The sequence below is a fragment of the Canis lupus genome, chromosome X (assembly GCF_048164855.1).
Source record: "Canis lupus baileyi chromosome X, mCanLup2.hap1, whole genome shotgun sequence".
In the NCBI taxonomy this organism is placed as follows: Eukaryota; Metazoa; Chordata; class Mammalia; order Carnivora; family Canidae; genus Canis; species Canis lupus.
Genome location: NC_132876.1, coordinates 116,194,901 through 116,209,544, shown reverse-complemented (window position 1 = coordinate 116,209,544; position 14,644 = coordinate 116,194,901). Strand labels below are relative to the sequence as shown.

Here is a 14,644-nt window from a genome sequence, read left to right as displayed (position 1 = left end):
GCCTTTAGCTCAGGTCGTGATCCCAGAGTCTTGGGATCGAGTGCCACGTCGGGCTCCCGGTGCATGAAACCTGCTTCTCCTTCTGCCTGTGTCTCTGCCTCTCTCTCTCTCTCTCTTTCTCTCTCATGAATGGATGAATAAAATCTTTGAAAAAAAAGAAAGAAACTGTTTCTAATATACATCCATGTGCATGGCTTTGTTTTACATGTCAAAATACCGGTCATGAAAATGCTCAGTGAGCCAAATGAGAACAGAGTTAGCAACTAAACAAAATAAGGAAAACAATGCATGAACAAAGTGAGAATTTCACTAAAGAGATATAAGCTATAAGACACTCCAATTGGAAATTCTGGTGTTGAAATGAAAGGTATGCTGGAGGAGTTGACAGCAGACTTGATGAGGCAGAAAAAAACTGGTGTGAAATTGAAGACAGGTCATTTGAAATGGTGGAGTCAAAGGAGCAAAAAGAAAAGTGTAGTAAGAAGAAAAATGAAGAGAGCCTTAGAGATTGTGGGACCCGAATCCACATTATATGCATTAGGGAAGTTTAAAAAGAGGGTCAAAAAAATAAATATAAAAAGAGGGTCAGAGTTGGACATAAATATTACTTGAACAAGTGACTGTGGAAACTTCCCAAATTTGAGGAAAGGAATGTACGTAGTAATTGAAGAAATTAGACTCAATTAACATCAGGATAAGTCCAAGAAGACATATAGTCAGTCAGATGATAATCAAACTGCTAAAGTTGAAGGCAAAGAGAGAACCTTAGACAGGAAGAGAAAAACAGCTCATCACACACAAGGAGGTTTTATAAGGTTATAGGTGGATTCCTCTGTAAAAACATTGTAGACTACGATGTGTGAAATGATATATTCAAATTGCTAAAATAAAAAATAATTTTCAACCAAGAATAATGTATCCAGGAAAACTGTCCTTCAAAAAAGAAGGAATTGGGGCACCAATTGGGCTCAGTCCATTAAGCATCTGCCTTTGGCTTAGGTCATGATCTCAGGGTCCTGAGATTGAGTCCCACATTAGGTTCCCTGCTCAGGGGGGAGCCTGCCTCTCCCTCTACTGCTCTTCCTGCTTGTACTTGCTCTCTCTATGCCAAATAAATAAATGAAGTCTTTTTTGAAAAATGAATTAAGACATTCTAAGAAAAATTATTTAAGAAATGGTAAAAGGAGTCCTTGAAGGTGAAAGAATGTATACCTTAATGCAAAGTGAAACGAAATTATAAAGTTCTTCATGAAAGGAGAACATAAATAGCATCTTCTATTAATAGTGTCTCCATGTATCAATTCAGTTTTAATTCCTGTATAGAATTTAAATGATAAAAACATTAATAAATGACAAATCTATGCAAATGAATATACAATATTTAAAAATGTGATTTGTGATATCAGTAACATAATGTGCCAGGGCAGTGTAGAGCTGTTTTAGTGTTTTTTCTATGCAATTGAAATTAAGGTTTTATCTGTTTGAAATAGAATGGTATAATACTACAATGTTTTATGTAATTGTAATGATTACCACAAAGAAATTATCTATAAAATAGAAGAAAAAAGTAATGAGAAGGGAATGAAAGCATGTCAGTACAAAATCTCAATGAAACACAGTGAATGGTGGTACGAGAGAGAAGGATGGACAAAAAGATAACACTTTAAATAGCAATTGTGCATCCTATATCAATAATTACTTGAAGTAAAAATAGGTTAAACTCCCCAATCAAAACACATAATTAGCAAGAAGGTATCTTAGAAATGGAGAGTCTGCTTATATGCAGTGTATAAGAAACTCACTTTTGATTTCACGAGAAATAACGTGAAAGTTTGAGAAAAATTGCATTGAAATGGTATCGAAAGAGCTGAGGAGTGGCTATGCTAGTATCAGACAAAGTCAGTTACATATTGTTTTTTAGATTTTTATTTTTTATTTATTTGAGAGAGAAAGAGAGGGAGGGAGAGAGAGTGAGAGTGAGAGAGAGAGCATGAGCAGGAGGAGGGGCAGAAAGAGAAGCCACCCAGGAACCCCCAAAGTCCATTTTAAGTCAAAAACTATTTAAAAATAACAAAACAAAACAATTTCAAGAGACAAAGAGGGATGTTATGTTAGCATAAAATGACAATTCACCAAGAAGACAAAATCCTTACAAATATTCATACAACAAACATAACTAAGCTCCTAAATACATGAATCACCTATTAGCAGAATTCAAGAAAGAAATATGTAGCAACACAGTGGTTTTTGGAGACTTCCAGCAGCCCACTTCATTTTTTTTAAGATTTTATTTATTTATTCATGAGAGAGACAGAGAGAGAGGCAGAGACACAGGCAGAGGGAGAAACAGTTCTCCACGCAGGGAGCCCGACGTGGAACTCGATCCCGGGTCTCCAGGATCAGGTCCTGGGCTGAAGGCGGCGCTAAACCGCTGAGCCACCCTAGCAGCCCACTTCAATCATGGGTAAAACAGAAAGAAGATAAATAAAGAAATAGACTAATTGCACCTAGAAGTCATACACAGAATACTCTAGCAGAGAACAGCACAATATACATTCTTCTCAACGAACCTTTCAAACATTATCCAAGGTAGGCTACATGTTAGGTCCTCAGAGAAGGCTCAGCAAATTCTAAAGTGTGAAATTATGCAAAATCTCTTTTCTGATTAAACTGGAATGGAACTAGAAATCATCAGAAGAAGGAAAAGGGGATGGCTAATGGATATGTGAAAATTAAACAATGCATTTAACCAACCAATTGGTCAAAGAAAATGTATCAAGGGAAATTATAAACTACCTTGTGAGAAATGAATGTGAAAACTCAACATATTAAAACTTATGAGATGCACTGAATTCAGAACCTAAGAGGGATGTTAGTAGCTTCAAAATGTACATTAAAAAAAAAGAAAAATTTCTGAAATGTATAAACTACATTTATACCTTGAGCTAGAACGTGAAATAATTAGTCCTAAAGCTAGCAAAAGGAAGGAAACAATAAAGACGAGTGCACAAATTAATGAACTGGGAAATAGCAAAGGAAGAGAAAAAATTCAATGAAACCAAAGTTGTGATTTTTTTTTTAAAAAGATCATAATCAGGGCAGGCCGGGTGGCTCAGTGGTTTAGAGCCGCCTTTGGCTCAGGGCGTGATCCTGGGGACCTGGGATCGAGTCCCGCATCGGGCTCCCTGCATGGAACCTGCTTCTCCCTCTGCCTGTGTCTCTGCCTCTCTCTGTGTGTGTGTCTCTCATGAATAAATAAATAAAATCTTTAAAAAAAAAAAAAGGAAAAAAGATCACAATCCTTGGCAAGCTATTATCTTGTTTAAGAAAAAGGAGAGAAGCTCTTTTTCTCTTCCAGTCCGAGGTGCTTGGGGAGCCGCGGGCTTTGGTGCAGGCATGGCCAAGCCCAAGAACCACACCACGCACAACCAGTCACGAAAATGGCACAGAAATGGCATCAAGAAACCCCAGTCACAAAGATACAAATATCTTAAGGGGGTAGACCCCAAGTTCCTGAGGAACATGCGCTTTGCCTGGAAGCACAAGAAGGGCCTGAAAAAGATGCAGGCCAACAATGCCAAGGCCATGACTGCACGTGCCGAGGCTATCAAGGCCCTTGTCAAGCCCAAGGAGGTTAAGCCCAAGATCCCAAAGCGCGGCAGCTGCAAGCTCAGTCGACTTGCTCTGCCGGCCAAAGGCCAAGGCCAAGGCTCAAACCAACGCCCAGGCTGCAGCTGCAACCCCAGCTCCGGCTCCTGCTTCTACTCCTGCAGTGCAGGCTCCCAAACATGCCCAGGCCCCCACAAAGGCTCCAGTGTAGAGGCTTCTGTCTGCATGGGCCTGGTGTCCTGCTGTGCTATTTGTACAAATAAACCTGCGGCAGGATCTGTCAAAAAAAAAAAAGAAAAGAAAAGAAAAAAGGAGAGAAGCCTTCAATATCTAAACTCAGAAATGGGGCTTCTGCATGGCTCAGTTGGTTAAGGGTCTGCCTTCAGCTCAGGTCATGATCCCCTGGGATCTAGTCCTGTGTTGGGGTCCCTGCTCCTCAGGGATCCTGCTTCTCCCTCTCCTTCTGCCTGCCACTCCCCAGGCTTGTGTGCTCTTTCTCTCTCACTTTCAAATGAATAAATGAAGTCTTTTATTTTTTTTTAATTTTTATTTATTTATGATAGTCACACAGGGAGAGAGAGAGAGAGGCAGAGACACAGGCAGAGGGAGAAGCAGGCTCCATGCACCGGGAGCCTGACGTGGGATTCGATCCCAGGTCTCCAGGATCGCACCCTGGGCCAAAGGCAGGCGCCAAACCACTGCGCCACCCAGGGATCCCTAAATGAAGTCTTTTTTAAAAAATATCCCATTTGCAGATATATAGAGGTCAAACAGTGTTTACCAGCGTCTGCAGTGAGAACAGAAAGTTGTTGTTTAATACGTATAACGCTTTTGTTCTGAACAGAATCTCGATTCTGGAAATGTTTCCCAACAATGTAATTCTACATAACACTAGTGAACTCGGCGCCTTAAGATGCTTAAGAAGGAACATTTTATGATACGTGTTTTTCACCGTGATAAAAAATATATATATATATACATGCAAAGTACTAGCACCAGCTTCACAAGAGCTTTAACAAGCACCCAGCGTCATCAGAGCTTCCCCCCATCTCCGGATTCTCTTTTCTGCCTTCACCCTCCAGTTTCATACCTCACAGAGGCAACTCTTCCCATTCTCGCAGTCACCATTCAAAAGAGAGATAAGCAGCCTCCCAGCATGCTCGGAATCAGTCCCTGGTTTCTCACTGGTCCAACTGGTGTAGGCCACATACCCCAACTTCAACAAATCACAGTGGTTGGACATATGGGAAATGTCGATTGACCTAAAACAAACAGGGCTTACCCTGAAAGTGCCAGTGGAATCAATCCTTGCCTTACCACTTGGGAGAGAGGTCGTTTTCCTACCAGGCGTCTGCAAACTTTTTGTATTGGGCCACATTATAAATATTTTTCCTTTGTGGGTCATATGTGGTTTCCCCTGCAGCTATTAATCTCTCCAATGGTAGCATGAAAGCAGCCATAGACCTTAAATAAAGGAGTGTGGCTGCATTCCAATAAAACTTTACAGATACTAAAACTTGGATTTCATATAATTTCATCTATCATGAAATGTCATACTCACTTTGTTTTTTCTTAACCATTTAAAAATGTAAAACCATCTTAGCTCACAGATGGCTGGTAGGATTTGGCCCACAGGCTGTAGTTTGCAGATTCCCTGTTCAAGATAATCTGTCCAAATGCCTTTTAGCTCTTGAAAGAAGGCATTTGTGTCTCAGTTGCAACAAGGCATTTGGAAGGTCATGCAATAATCTCTTTTCCTTTTCCCTTGTGTGCTGAATTGTCATAATTCCTTGGTCGCCATAGGACACTTTGTACATACAGGACAGTGTACTGTTAAATATTAGAGATATATGACTCTTCTCCACTATTATTGGAAATTAAAGAGATACCTTCAAATCTGCAGGAACAATGAATTGACTTAGGTTAAAACTGTTTTCATGTGGCAATGCAATTGTTCTCCTATTTTTGTTGACTTTTCCTCATGTCCTTTTGTCTAGCTTAAGTATTTAGAGGACTGAAACAGTCTTCAGAAAGATCTCTCTTTTAATGGCTTTATTTTCCAGTCATTGATCAGAGTGCCATTATGTAAATGATTGAAGTGAGTATTCAAAATGTGGGTTTCAAGATCTTTAGTGTCATAGGGTGACACTGCAGAGAGAGGAATTAGAGATAGAGCTCAACAGTAAGTAGCAGAGGAAGAATAAAGTCAAGGAAGCTTTTAATTTCCTTCAAGGGGAGGGTTTGGCTCTATCTCTGGAGGAAGATGAAAAGAAAACAGGCTTGGGAGAAAGCAAACTTGATTGGAATAGCTTGGTGCTGTGGGAGGGCAATGATCTGTTTTAGAACTAAAATTGGCAGCCGTGGAATGATTTGGTCAAATGTGTTTTGGCAGCCTTTGAATTGTTGTCCAAATACTTTAGCACATATAATGACTTTTTAAATTTGTTCCCTCTTTATGACCCTCCTACTTCTAAAAAAAAAAAAAAAAATGTGAGCCTCAACTCATTTGTGGAGCTCTCAATTTGAATTAAAGTCGTGCAGCATTTGGCATCTTGTGTACTAGTTTGTGGCATCTTTGTGATATTATTCACGGTTCTCAGGGCCCCGTGATAGGGTTACATTTCAAGCACAATTTGGCTCGTTGTCCATGGTCCGATTGCGGGGGCCTGAGTTTGAGGTTGTCCATGCTAAAAGTCACCTGATTGAGTGGCAGTCCACTGAATAGTTGTTTCTCAGGTATAATTCTCACACAGGGTCAAAAGGCCACTTACGGGGACAGGACTGTGAAGGGTTAGGTGAAATTCACATGCATTGACAAAAATGTACGTACGAAATAGACATCTAGCTGTATAGCTCTTCACAAGCTTACTTGGCCTAATCCCAACGCACAAATATTATAAACTGCAGAATGTTATTATAGCAGTTGCTTAAAAAGGAAGATTTCCACGTGAATAGTATGCAGTACCTCCTTTCAAGCTCTCTTGAGCCACAATTACGAGATAGACTCGAGGAAAGTACAGAGTGTTAGTTTGGATCCTAAATCTAAGTGTTCCCATCATGGTCTTGCTGATTTTCTGTTTTCTCTGGCCGTCGTTGTTGCATTTTTCTTTAATTTCTTTTATTTTCTAAATTGGAGGATTCCTGCCTCGCCCAGTGTCTTGTTGACACAGGTTTCATCTTTCAATGTGCCTAATAGTATGATTAGGAAAGCATTTAGTTGGGGTTGGTAGAATTATAAATAAATTAAAAGCTAATAGTCTCTAACAAGATCCTTATGGATTTAGGAAAAAAAGAGAAACGGGTTAAGTGTTAAGGTTGCTTATATCTCTATCATCTGATCAAATAGTCTTTGGGTTTCCATTAACTATGTCCTTTCCAATTCTTAATTTTTAAAAAAGATTTTAGTTATTTATTCATGAGAGACACGGGGGGCGGGGCAGAGACACAGGCAGAGGGAGAAGCAGGCTCCCTGCAGGAAGCCCAATGTGGGACTCAATCCTGGGGCTCCGGGATCATGCACTGGGCCAAAGCCAGACGCTCAACTGCTGAGCCACACAGGTGTCCCCAGTTCTTAATTTTTGTATTCCAAATAATTGCCTTTATATGAAAGTGGCTTGCAAATAGTATTATTACTTAGTGTTTTTAATTTTTGTGGGGGAAAAAAAGCTAAGATGGAGGAAATCTTGGTGGTTAAGCATGAGAGCACTGGAGTTAAGCTGCCTGGCTTTGCATCTTTCACTTTCTGGTCATATGATTTTTGACAAGATACCTAATTTTTCTCTGTCTTCATTTAGTCATCTGTCAAAAGGGCATAATAGTAGTTTTTATTTCATTGACTTTTAGGAGGGTTAAATGCTTTATTGATGTTATGTGTTAAAAATAGTAAATATTCAAGAATTATTATTATTATTTCCATTGGGAATAGATCAAGTTGTAGAAAAAGTAAGGAAGCCTCCCTCTCCCTGCAGACATCAAGGTAAATATCACCACTGGGAATGGTGTCTTAAGACATGTGATGTGTACTTTTCTAATACCTGTCTTTTTGAAATATTCATGTTTATAAATAAAGCATTATATTAGTAAGGTATATTAGCATTCTACAGAGAAGCAGAACCCATAGGATATATAGAAAGATATAGAAAGATTTATTGTGGGCAGCCCAGGTGGCTCAGTGGTTTAGCGCCGCCTTCAGCCCAGGGTGTGATCCTGGAGACCCAGGATCAAGTCACATGTCGGGCTCCCTGCATGGAGTCTGCTTCTCCCTCTGCCTGTGTCTCTGCCTCTCTCTGCCTCTCTCTGTCTCTCTCATGAATAAATAAATAAAATCTTTTTTTTTAAAAAAAGAAAGATGTATTGTGAATAATTAGCTAATATGATTGAGAAGACTGAGAAGCCACATGATCTGTTATATGCAAGCTGGAGTCTCCAAAAAGCAGTGGTGTAATTTCAGTCCAAACTGCATCAAACTGTATCACTTTTGTACATACCAGTCTGAATCTGAAGGCCTGAGATTCTGGACCGTCAATTTCCTAGAACAGGAGAAGAGATGGATGTTCTTGCTCAACCACAGTCAATCAGTTTGCCCATTATTCCTCTCTTTGTTCTGTTTAGACCCTCAGGGGATTGGATCATGCCTACCTACATTGGTTTGAGTGTTTTTGTTTATGTAGTCTCATTATTGAAATGGCAAGCACATCTGGAAACATCCTCACAGACACACCTGGATGTAATGTCTAGCAGGTATCTGGGCATGTCTTAGCCCAGTCCAGTTGACATAAAAGGAACAGAGCTCAAAGGAGAAACAAGAAAATTGCAATGATAGTAGAGAACTACAATGCCCCCACTTTCACCAGTGGATGGATTCAGCAGACAGAGGAATAATGGGGAAATAGTGGTCTTTTATAACCCTGTGGACCAGGTGTACCTAACAGACATATGCAGACATGTCTTCCTTCCAGTAGCAGCAGAAGAGTACATATTCTTCTCAGTCAGTCATGGAGCATTTTCCAAGATGGAGTCAAAGTTGGGCTTCGGTACATATCTTCACCAACTTGAGAAGATTGAAATCATATCTAGTTTCTTCCCCAGACAGAATGATATGAAACTAGAAAGCAATAGCAGAAAGAAAATGGGAAATTCACAAATGTCTGGAAAATGGAATGCACGCTCCTGGACAGCCAATTAGGGATGAAATCAACGGGGAAACCTGAGTGTATCTTGAGATTGGCAGAAATGGCAACACAAGATGACAGAACTTGTATGATGCAGCAAGGGCAGTTCAAAGAGGGAAGTTTATAACAATGAGTGCCTTTGTTCAGAAAAAAGAAATGGCTCAAACAGGCAACCCAGCTTTGCACCCTGAGCAATGGGAAGAATGGGTGGGGCGAAGGCATCCCACAGAAAGGGAAATGATAAAGACTAGAGTTGAAATAAATGTAATAAAGACTGGAGAGACAATAGATAGACTCTTCGAAGCTGAGCCTTTGTCTTTTTGGAAGAATGGACAGAACTGAGAAACCTTAAGTTCGAATAACCAAAGAAAAAGAGAGTGAACTCAAGAGAATAAAATAATGAATAAAACATGGGATGTTGCACCGGATAACCACAGAGGCATAGTGGATTATCACAGACTACTATGAGCATTTATATACCAATGAACTGGATGATACAGAACATGTGGATGGAAACACACAGCCTGCCAGGACGATCATCACGAAATAGAAAATCTGAATAGGAAATAATGAGAAAGAGACTGCAGAAGAATTCAAAACTTCCCAACACAGAAAAGTCCAGGACCAGATGGCTTTATGGATCGATTCCATGAAGTATTTAAAGAACAATTAATGTGAGTCCTTTTCAAAGTTTTCTAAAAATTGAACAGGAGGGAACACTTCCAAACTCATTTTACGAGGCCAACACTACCCTCATACCAACACCAGATAAGAACACTATGAGAGAAGAATTTAACTACATACGTACAAAAATCCTCAAGAAAATACTCACAAATCTAATTTAAGTGCACATCAGGAAACAAAATCAGTATGTAAAATGAATTGCTTTTTTATCCACCACGTTCTATCTGTAATTGAAATTAAGAGAACAATCCCAGTTAAGCACATTGATAAAATTCACACACCATGACCAAGTAGGATTTATCTCTGCATGCAAGGATGGTTTAACATCCAGAAATAAATAAACATGATACACCACAGTAAAAGAATAATGCTAAGAATTATATGATCAACCCAACTGATGGATCAAAAAACTTTTATAAAATTCAGCATCCTTTCATGATAAAAGCTCTCAACAAATTAAGTATAGAGTGAATGTACTTTAACATGACAACACCCATATATGACAGTTCCACAGCTAACCTCACACTCAGTGATGAAAAGCTAAAAGATTTCCTATAAATCAGGAATGAGACCAATATGCCTAGTTTCACTACTCCTATTCAACATAGTGTTGAATGTTCTAGCCACAGTAGTTAGGCAAGAACACAAAATAAGGGGATCCCTGGGTGGCTCAGCAGTTTAGCGCCTGCCTTCGGCCCAGGGTGTGATCCTGGAGTCCCAGGATTGAGTCCCACATCGGGCTCCCTGCATGGACCCTGCTTCTCTGTGAGCCTGTGTCTCTGCCTCTCTCTCTCTCTCTCTCTCTCTCTCTCTTTCTCATGAATAAATAAGTAAAATCTTAAAAGAAAAAAAGAACACAAAATAAATGTTATCCAATTTGGAAAAGAAGTTAACTTGTCTATGTTTGCAGATGGCAGGATCTTACATTTATTTTATTTATTTATTTATTTATTTATTTATTTATTTATTCATTCATTCATTCATGAGAGGCACAGAGAGAAAGGCAGAGACACAGACAGAGGGAGAAGCAGGCTCCCCATGGGAAGCCTGATGCTGGACTTAATCCCAGGACCCCTGGATCATGACATGAGTCAAAGGCAGACAGACACTCAACCACTGAGCCACCCAAGTGCCCAGTATTTTATATTTAGAAAGCACTACACATACCTCCCAATAAGAACTGTTAGAATAGGGGCAGCCCGGGTGGCTCAGCAGTTTAGTGCTGCCTTCAGCCCAGGGCCTGATCCTGGAGACCTGGGATCAAGTCCCACATCCAGCTCCCTGCAGGGAGCCTGCTTCTCCCTCTGCCTGTGTCTCTGCCTCTCTCTCGGTGTCTCTCATGAATAAATAAATAAAATACTTTTTTTTTTTAAAAAAAGAACTGTTAGAATACATGTATTCAGGGTTGCCTGGGTGACTCAATCAGTTAAGTATCTGCTTGGGCTCAGGTCATGATCCCAGAGTCCTGGGATTGAGCCCCTCATCAAGCTCCCTGCTAAGCAGGGAACCTGCTTCTCCCTCTTCCTCTGTTCCTCTCCTCTTTTTGTTCTATCTCTCAAATAATTGTATTAAATCTTTAAGAAAAACAAAGAATAAATATATTCAGTAAAGTTATAGAAAAAAATCAATACCTAACAATCAGGTGCAGTTCTGTACTCTAAACTTAAATCATCTGAAAAAGTATTTAAGTATATTATGACCTTTACAAAAGCATCCGAAGGAATAAAAAATCATGGAAATAAATTTATTCGAGGTAAAAAACCCATACAGTCAATACTATAACACTTTGATTAATGATATTGAAGGAGACACAAATAAATGGTAATGTATATCCTGTTTATAAATTGGAATAGTTAATATTGTTTGCATGACCATGCTACCCAAACCAATCTACAAATTCAACTGCAACTCCTATCAGAAGTCACACAGCATTTTTTCATAGGAGTAGAACTATCAATCCTTTAATTTGTATGGAATTATAAAACACCAAAAAAAAGCCAAAGCAATTTTCAGAAAGAGGAATAAAGCTAGAGGCATCATCACACTGCTTTATTAGAAACTATATCATAATGCTCTAATAATCAAAACCCTATGGTACTAGCATAAAAACAGAGCCAAAAAAATAAAAATAAAATAAAAATAAAAACAGAGCCATTGGGACGCCTGGATAGCTCAACGGCTGTCTGTCTGCTTTTGACTCAGGGCATGATCCCGGAGTCCGGGGATCTAGTCCCACGTCGGGCCCCCCGCAGGGAGCCTGCTTCTCCCTCTGCCTGTGTCTCTGCCCCTCTCTCTGTGTCTCTCATGAATAAATAAATAAAATCTTAGAAAAATTATTTTAAAAGAGCCATAAATCAATGGAACAGAATGGTGAGCCCAGAAATGAACCCATGTTTATATGTTCAGATAATGTTTGACAGGTGCATTAAAAATTTACAATAGGGGTTCATATGGGTGGTTTAGTTGGTTAAGTATCTGCCTTTGGTTCAGGTCATGATCTTGGGGTCCTGGGATAGAGCCCATTATCAGCTTCCCTGCTCAGCAAGAGTCTCCTCTCTCTCCCTCTCTCTCTCTCACATACACACACACACACTCTCTCTCTCTCTCTCTCTCAAATAAATAAATAAGAATTTATAATAGACAAAGGATTATGTCTTCAATAAATTGTATTGGGAAAGGATATGTATATGAGGAATGAAATTGGGCCCTTTGCCATATTTGAAATTAACTCAGTATGGATTAAATACTTAAACGTAAGACCTGAATCCATAAAATTTCTAGTAGATACCACAAGGAAAAAGACTCCTTGACACTGGTATTCACAATAATTTTTTGAATCTGACACCAAAGACAGAAATGCAAAAATAAACAAGTGGTACTACATTAAACTTAGAAGCTTCGGGGATCCCTGGGTGGCTCAGCGGTTTAGCGCCTGCCTTCGGCCCAGGGCATGATTCTGGAGTCCTGGGATCGAGTCCCGCATCGGGCTCCCTGCATGGAGCCTGCTTCTCCCTCTGCATGTGTTTCTGCCTTTCTCTCTCTCTCTCTCTCTCTCTTTCTTTATCGCTCATGAATAAATAAATAAAATATCAAAAAATAAATAACTTAGAAGTTTCTATATAGCAAAGGAAACAGTAAGATTTCAACCTACAGAATGGCAAACAATACTTGCAAACCTTATCTGATTGTGGTGCAGTATTTAAAATATGTAAGTAATTTATACAACTCAATAGCAAAAATTGAAATAACCTCATTGAAAGTGGGCATAATATAAGCATTTCTCATTTTCTCAAAGAAGGCATACATATAACGAATAGACATATCAAGCCACTAATCCTCAGGGAAATTCAAATCCAAACTGCAATGAGATAACTGCACACCTGTTAGAATGACTATTAGAAGAACTGTTGGCTGGCATGTGGGCAAAGGGTAACCGTCCTGCATGGTTGGTCGGAATGTAGACTGCTACAGCCACTGTTGGAAACACTATGGAGGCTCCTCAAAAATTAAAAATAGACTACCATATGACACAGCAATCGCCTTTCTGGTAATGTTGCCCAAGGAAATTAAATCAGATTCTTCAATTAAATCAGTATGTGTACTCCCCTGTTCAGCAGAGCATTATTCACAATAATCAAGATAATAGAAACAATCTAAGTGTCCTTTGAGCGATGAATGAATAAAGATGAGTCATATGTCTACAATGGAATATTATTCAGCTGTAATAATAAAGGAAATCTTGCCATTTATGACGGCCTGGGTAAATGTGGAGGTCATTATTTTAAATTTAATAAGTGAGACAGAGAAACACAAATAGCTTATGATTTCAATATATGTAGAATTTGAAAAAGTCAAACTCTTTATAACAAATAGAGTCAAATGATGGTTCTGAGTTTGGATTAGAAATGGGGAAATGTTGGGGAAACGTTACGAACTTTCAGTTTTGAGATGAGTAAGTTCTGGGTATCTAATCTGAGCCCCTTTATTGTAGTTAATAATACTGTATTCTATATTTGAAATTCACCAAGACAAGTTCTTATCTGGTCTTACCCACCTTCACACACACCTGCAAAATGGTAACTACGTGAGGTTACTTATGCGTTAACATCATTGTAATAATTTCACCATGTGAATGTTTTTCAAATCATCCTGGTGTATGCCTTATAAAAGCAGAAATTTGAAAAAGGAATTTTTTTAAAAGATTTTATTTATTTATTCATGAGAGACACAGAAAGAGAAAGGCAGAAACACAGGCAGAGGGAGGAGAAGCAGGCTCCATGCAGGGAGCCCAATGTGGGACTTGATCCCGGGACTCCAGGATCACGACCTGAGCCCAAGGCAGATGCTTAACCGCTGAGCAACCCAGGCATCCCCAAAAAGGAATGTCTTTAAGAAGATAGAGTGGGACTCCTGGGTGGCTCAGAGGTTGGGCGCCTGCCTTTGGCTCAGGTCGGAATTCCAGGATCTGGAATCGAGTCCCGCATCGGGCTCCCCGAGAGGAGCCTGCTTCTCCCTCTGCCTATATGTCTCTGGCTCTTTCTCTCAATCTGTGTCTCTAATGAATAAATAAATAAATCCTTAAAAAAAGGAGTAGAAAAAAACTTTCAGTAGGGAATGCAGGTGATGGAGCTGGCCATATTATCATCTAAATTACTGAGGATCCAGGGTATTGTGCTTCCCAGGGGTGTTTGCATTTTATTAAAAGTACAATACCTTTAACCCTACAATTAAACCTAACCAGGAGAGTTTTGGTGTCAGTGACCTCACTAAGATCTTTCACTTTCTTGCCCACCCACCGACTCACATTCCAATAAACATAGGTGCACTCTTATCTCTTCTCACCCACTTTGGCCTCATCATTGTAATAGAGGAAGCCCCTGTGCGTCAGATCCAGATGTTTCCTCGGTCCATTGATGCAAACCCAGCTGCATCTTTGGAAGCTAATTTCACATTTGGTTTATCTGTCTGTTAGATACTGGACATTCGGGTTGCTTCCAGTGTTTGATCATTCATGTACAAGTCTTTGTGGACGTAGGATTTCATTTCTCTCGGTAGATTACTGGGGGTGGAATTACAGGATCAAATGTGGTCTATGTTAAACTTTTAAGGAAACTACCAATTGCTTTCTATTTCTATATCCTCACCAATACTTGTGATTATCTCTCTTTTTAAATATCACC

General features: G+C 39.5%; 1 protein-coding gene and 1 pseudogene across 3 annotated transcripts in view; both read left to right on the top strand.

Annotated features, from left to right (window-relative positions):
• The window catches only part of FRMPD4 (FERM and PDZ domain containing 4), a 566,448-nt gene that overhangs the window by 381,559 nt on the left and 170,245 nt on the right, over nucleotides 1-14,644 (top strand). The gene's annotated exons all lie outside the window — the stretch shown is intronic.
• LOC140627846 (large ribosomal subunit protein eL29 pseudogene) lies at nucleotides 3,348-3,820 on the top strand (annotated as a pseudogene).